The sequence below is a fragment of the Dendrobates tinctorius genome, unplaced genomic scaffold (assembly GCF_039654945.1).
Source record: "Dendrobates tinctorius isolate UK_male_01 unplaced genomic scaffold, ASM3965494v1 ptg000129l, whole genome shotgun sequence".
Lineage (NCBI taxonomy): Eukaryota > Metazoa > Chordata > Amphibia > Anura > Dendrobatidae > Dendrobates > Dendrobates tinctorius.
In genome coordinates this window covers 20,789,076-20,795,973 of record NW_027361797.1, presented here as the reverse complement: position 1 = coordinate 20,795,973, position 6,898 = coordinate 20,789,076, and positions in this window count along the sequence as shown.

Genomic DNA, 6,898 nt, shown 5'->3' with positions numbered 1-6,898 from the left:
TAGCTGTGTGCTTAGGGTCATTGTCTTGTTGGTAGGTGAACCTTTGGCCAAGTCTGATGTCCAGAGCACTCTGGAAGAGGTTTTCATCCAGGATATATCTGTATTTGGCCACATTCATGTTTCCTTCAGTGGCAACCAGTCGTCCTGTCCCTGCAGCTGAAAAACACCCCCATAGCATGATGCTGCCACCACCATGTTTCACTGTTAGGATTGTATTGGGCAGGTGATGGGCAGTGCCTGGTTTTCTCCACACATACCGCTTAGAATTATCATCAAAAATTTCTATATTTGTTTCATCAGACCAGAGAATCCTATTTCTCATAGTCTGGGTGTCTTTCATGTACGTTTTAGCAAACTCTATGCGGGCTTTCATATGTCTAGCACTGGGGAGAGGCTTCCGTCTGTCCACTCTGCCATAAAGGCCCGACTAGTGGAGGGCTGCAGTGATAGTTGACTTTGTGGAACTTTCTCCCATCTCCCTACTGCATCTGTGGAGCTCAGCCACAGTGATCTTGGAGTTCTTCTTTACCTCTCTCACCAAGGCTCTTCTCTCACGATTGCTCAGTTTGGCTGGACAGCCAGGCCTAGGAAGACTACTGCTGGTCCCAAACTTCTTCCATTTAAGGATTATGGAGGCCACTGTGCTCTTAGGAACCTTGAGTACTGCAGAAATTATTTTGTAACCTTGGCCAGATGTGTGCCTTGCCACAATTCTGTCTCTGAGCGCCTTGGCCATTTCCTTTGACCTCATGATTCTCATTTGGTCTGACATGCACAGTGAGCTGTGAGGTCTTATATAGACAGGTGTGTGGCTTTACAAAACATGTCCTGTTGTGAGTTCATTTTTCCCTTCACTATTGAGGTCTGATGAACTCCCTCCTCTGGTGAAGGAAGGTAGTGAGGCTGATTATCAGACACCTGGGCAGCTAGATGATGCCTGGGTGGCTGGAATTGAGGACTGGATATAAGGCTGCCAACGCCCTTCTTCCTGGCTGGTGATTTTCCTGCTGGATTCTTGGAGACCAGTCTGATTCCTGCATCTCAAAGCTAAGTTTTTCTGCTCTGCTTTGTACTCTTCAGATTGTTTTTGTTTTGCCTTGTTTTTTGGGAGTTCTGCCATCCCCGGCCAGGGGTGAGCTGAAATCCTTTTTTGTCTCTGATCTTTTGATCTTTTGCTCTGTCTTCAGAATATACCTGAGTGCTGATATAGTCTTTTGAAGCCTAGTGACTTCAGGGCCTGTTTTTCCTATCAGTCGGTTGGCTCATTTTTATAGGGTTTTTGCAGATGGCAGACAGCAGCTTTCCTATCCTGTCCTATGTAGTTAGCTTGGGCCCCATCATTTGCTCAACCTATCTTTCTATCTGTGTTAGTGTTTTCATCTTGCTTCACCATCATTATATGTTGGGGGCTGCCTATTGCTTTGGGGTCTGCTCTGGGGCAGTTTAGTTTTTCCCCTTTCTGTCTTTAGGCTATATAGTTCTCTGGCTGTGATCGAGGGGTCTAGGGCACCGTACGAACCCCCCACAGCTACTGCTAGTTGTTGTGGATAGGTTCAGGGGTCTGCAATCCGATAGCTGCCAACCTCTCTGGTTTTTCTGGACTTGGCTGGTATTTTGTTTTTTCCTCCTTCGGTGACTCATCATAACAGAATCACCAGCCTTACCGCAGATCCTAGGGTACTCAATAGCAGGAGAGAATTGTAAAAAAAAAAGGAAGGAAAAAAAAAAAAGAAAAAAAAAGTGTCAGAATTTTTTTTTTTTTTTGTGTGCATATTTTTTCCTCTATATCTCTGAGGCCGTAGGGGGAATTTTTCTCTCAATGGAGATGAAGCAATTGTCTGATCGTGTGGAGCAGCTCGCTGCTGAAGTGCGGGGAATTTCCGCTTATCTTGCTCACTCACATGCTGCTGAACCAAAGATTCCCACTCCGGATGTGTTTTTTGGGGATCGGTCTAAATTCTTGAATTTCAAAAATAATTGTAAATTATTTTTTGCCTTGAAGCCTAACTCGTCGGGGAACTCCGCGCAGCAGGTTAAAATTGTCATCTCTTTGCTGCGCGGCGATCCCCAGGATTGGGCGTTTTCTTTGAAACCTGATGATCCTATTCTGAATAATGCGAACGCATTTTTTCAGGCCTTGGGGTTTTTGTATGATGAACCTAATGCTATTGATCAGGCTGAAAAGACCCTGTTGGCATTAAGCCAGGGTCGGGATTCGGCAGAGTTGTACTGTCAAAAATTCCGAAAGTGGGCGGTCCTTACTACCTGGAATGATAATGCCTTGGCAGCTCTCTTTCGGAAGGGTTTGTCAGAAACTGTAAAAGATACTATGGTGGGATTTCCTGTTCCCTCTGGTCTTGACGATTCTATGTCATTAGCCATTCAGGTGGATCGGCGTTTACGTGAACGCAAAACTACACGAGAGATGTTGCCACCTGTTGAACAAATGTCTGAACCTATGCAATGTGATAGAGTTTTGTCTAGGGCGCAACGTCAGGAGTTCAAAAGGCGTAATAAGCTGTGTTTTTTTTGTGGAGATGCCTCGCATATTATTTCTGTCTGCCCTAAACGAGAGAAACGTTGTGCACACACATTTTCTGTGGGTGGTGTTCAACCTAAGTTTCTTCTGGCAATTACTCTGATCTGCTCCCTGTCCACATTTTCCGCCAAGGCTTTTGTGGATTCAGGAGCAGCTCTTAACCTGATGGACTTGGATTTTGCTAAACGTTGTGGATTTCCTATGACACCTCTGCGGACGCCTATCCCTTTGAGGGGTATTGATGCTACTCCTTTGGCAAAGAATAAACCTCAGTTTTGGACCCAGGTGGTAATGCGAGTTGCCCCAGACCATCAAGAAAATTGCAGATTTTTGGTGTTGCATAATTTGCATGATACCATTGTTCTGGGGTTTCCCTGGTTGCAAATCCATAATCCAGTTCTAGATTGGAAATCTTTGTCTGTGGTGAGTTGGGGTTGTCGGTGTGCCCTTAGTGATGCTCCTGTTTTCTCCACCTCTCCCCAGTCGCATGATGTTCCTGACTATTTGGCTGACTTTTATGATGTATTTAGTGAGAATGAGTCTGCGTCTTTGCCTCCTCATAGGAGTTATGACTGTGCAATTGAGCTGAACCCGGGGTGTAAATTCCCCAAGGGTCGGCTTTTCAATTTATCTGTACCCGAGCACGAGGCTATGCGATCCTATATTAAGGAGGCATTGGAGAAGGGTCATATTAGATCATCCTCTTCACCCTTAGGTGCTGGGTTTTTTTTCGTGGCCAAAAAGGATGGTTCATTAAGGCCTTGTATTGACTATCGTGCCCTCAACAAAATTACTTTTAAATATCAGTATCCGTTACCCCTGATTTCTGATCTATTCTCCAGAGTTAAAGGTGCTTGCTGGTTTACCAAGCTTGACCTCAGGGGGGCGAATAATCTTATTCGCATTAAGCATGGGGATGAATGGAAGACGGCGTTTAATACTCCGGAGGGACATTTTGAGTACCTGGTGATGCCTTTTGGGCTCACTAATGCCCCTTCTGTCTTCCAGTGCTTCATGAACGATATATTCCGAGACTTTGTGGATACATTTTTGATTATCTATCTGGATGATATTTTGATCTTCTCCAAGAATTGGGACACTCATGTGGAACATGTTCGGACTGTGTTCCGGATTTTGAGGGAGAATTCCCTGTATGTCAAGGGATCGAAATGCCTTTTTGGGGTACAGAGGATTTCATTTTTGGGATTTATTTTGTCTCCGTCAACTATTGAAATGGACCCGGCCAAGGTACAGGCCATTTATGATTGGGTTCAGCCCACTTCTTTGAAGGCCCTCCAGAAGTTTTTGGGTTTTGCTAATTTTTATCGGAAATTTATAGCTAATTTTTCTGGTATTGCCAAGCCATTGACGGATTTCACTAGGAAGGATGCTGATGTGCTGAATTGGTCTCCGGAGGCTGTTTCTTCCTTTCAGGAGCTGAAGCGAAGATTCACTTCTGCTCCGGTTTTGCGGCAACCTGATGTCTCACTCCCGTTTCAGGTGGAGGTGGACGCTTCTGAGATTGGTGCAGGAGCAGTGTTGTCCCAAAAAGATCCTGTGACATATAAAATGAATCCTTGTGCTTTCTTTTCCCGAAAGTTCTCTCCATCTGAACGTAACTATGATGTGGGGAATCGGGAACTGTTGGCCATGAAATGGGCATTTGAGGAGTGGAGACATTGGTTGGAGGGAGCCAAACACCAAGTCGTGGTCCTTACTGACCACAAGAATTTGATTTACCTGGAGTCGGCCAAACACTTGAATCCTAGACAGGCTAGGTGGGCCTTGTTTTTCCACACGTTTTGATTTTGTGGTCTCTTTTCTTCCGGGCACTAAGAATGTCAAGGCAGACGCCCTCTCTAGGAGTTTCCTTGCTGATTCTCCTGTTGTGACCAAGCCTGCTACCATCTTAGGCGAGGGGGTAGCTCTTTCTGCTATCTCGCCCGATTTGAGACGTGCTCTGGAAGAGTTTCAGGAGGACAAACCTGAGCGTTGTCCCAGTGGAAAGTTGTGTGTTCCTGACCAGTGGAGGAAGAGAGTGATGTCTGAAGTTCATTGCTCTGCATTGGCTGGTCATCCAGGTATTTTTGGTACTAGAGATCTGGTGAGTCGGTCTTTTTGGTGGCCCGCCTTGTCTCATGATGTCAGGAATTTTGTGCAGTCCTGTGGGACTTGCTCCCGGTCTAAACCTTGTTCTCGCTCTAGTGGCTTGTTGATGCCTTTGCCGTGCCCAGGAGGCCATGGACCCATATTTCAATGGATTTTATCTCTGATATGCCTGTCTCTCAGAGAATGACTGTTATTTGGGTGATTTGTGATAGATTCTCTAAGTTGGTCCATCTTGTACCACTCCCTAAGTTGCCATCTTCCTCTGAGTTGGTGCCCTTGTTTTTGCAACAGGTGGTTCGCTTGCACGGGATTCCTGAGAACATTGTATCTGACAGAGGAGTTCAGTTTGTGTCTAGATTTTGGAGGACTTTCTCTTCCAAGCTGGGAATTCAGTTGTCCTTCTCCTCTGCGTTTCACCCTCAGACCAATGGGCAGATGGAGAGAATAAACCAGACTTTGGAGTCGTATTTGAGATGTTTTATTTCTGCCGATCAGGATGCTTGGGTTTCATTTTTGCCCATGGCCGAATTTGCTTTAAATAATAGAGCTAGTTCTGCCACTTTGATGTCACCTTTTTTTTGTAACTTTGGTTTTCACCCTCGATTTTCTTCAGGGCAGGTGGAGCCTTCTGCCTGCCCAGGTGTTGACACTGTGGTGGAGAGAATGCACCAGATCTGGGACCAAGTAGTGGATAAATTGTCTCTCTCCCAGGAAAAGGCCCAGCGGTTTTCCAACCGGCGTAGGACCGTTGGTCCCCAATTTAAGGTGGGTGATCTGGTTTGGTTGTCATCAAAAAATATCGCTATGAAGGTGGCTTCTCCTAAGTTTGAGCCTAGATTTATTGGACCTTACAAGATTTTGGAGATTATTAATCCGGTCTCTTTTCGGTTGGCTCTTCCTGTCACATTTAAAATTCATAATGTGTTTCATAAGTCCTTGTTGAAGAGGTTTGTTGAACCAGTAGTTCCTGTGGTGGCACCTCCTGACCCTATATTGGTTGAAGGTAACATGGAATATGAGGTAGAGAAGATACTGGATTCCCGTCTGGCTAGACAGAGACTCCAGTATTTGGTTAAGTGGAAGGGTTATGGTCAGGAGGATAATTCCTGGGTCTCTGCCTCTGATATTCATGCCGAAAGATTGGTGCATGCCTTTCATCGGGCTCACCCGGATCGCCCTGGTGGCATGGATGAGGGTTCGGTGACCCCTCCTCAAGGGGGAGGTACTGTTGTGAGTTCATTTTTCCCTTCACTATTGAGGTCTGATGAACTCCCTCCTCTGGTGAAGGAAGGTAGTGAGGCTGATTATCAGACACCTGGGCAGCTAGATGATGACTGGGTGGCTGGAATTGAGGACTGGATATAAGGCTGCTGACGCCCTTCTTCCTGGCTGGTGATTTTCCTGCTGGTTTCTTGGAGACCAGTCTGATTCCTGCATCTCAAAGCTAAGTTTTTCTGCTCTGCTTTGTACTCTTCAGTTTGTTTTTGTTTTGCCTTGTTTTTTGGGAGTTCTGCCATCCCCGGCCGGGGGTGAGCTGAATTCCATTTTTGTCTCTGATCTTTTGATCTTTTGCTCTGTCTTCAGAATATACCTGAGTGCTGATATAGTCTTTTGAAGCCTAGCGACTTCAGGGCCTGTTTTTCCTATCAGTCGGTTGGCTAATTTTGATAGGGTTTTTGCAGATGGCAGACAGCAGCTTTCCTATCCTGTCCTATGTAGTTAGCTTGGGCCCCATCATTTGCTCAACCTATCTTTCTATCTGTGTTAGTGTTTTCATCTTGCTTCACCGTCATTATATGTTGGGGGCTGCCTATTGCTTTGGGGTCTGCTCTGGGGCAGTTTAGTTTTTCCCCTTTCTGTCTTTAGGCTATATAGTTCTCCGGCTGTGATCGAGGGGTCTAGGGCACCGTAGGAACCCCCCACGGCTACTGCTAGTTGTTGTGGATAGGTTAAGGGTCTGCAATCCAATAGCTGCCAACCTCTCTGGTTTTTCTGGACTTAGCTGGTATTTTGTTTTTTCCTCCTTCGGTGACTCATCATAACAATGTCCTGTCAGTTTAATTAAACACAGCTGGACTCCAAAGAAGAAGTAGAACCATCTCAAGGAGCATCACAAGGAAATGGACAGCATCTGTGTCATGGTTAGGACATGGTTAATGTCCTGTTTTCTCAGGGTTAATTTTGCTGGCCTCCCTTTGGATCCGGGAGGGGTATTTATACTCACTCCAGACTAGAATTCCCTGTCAGCTA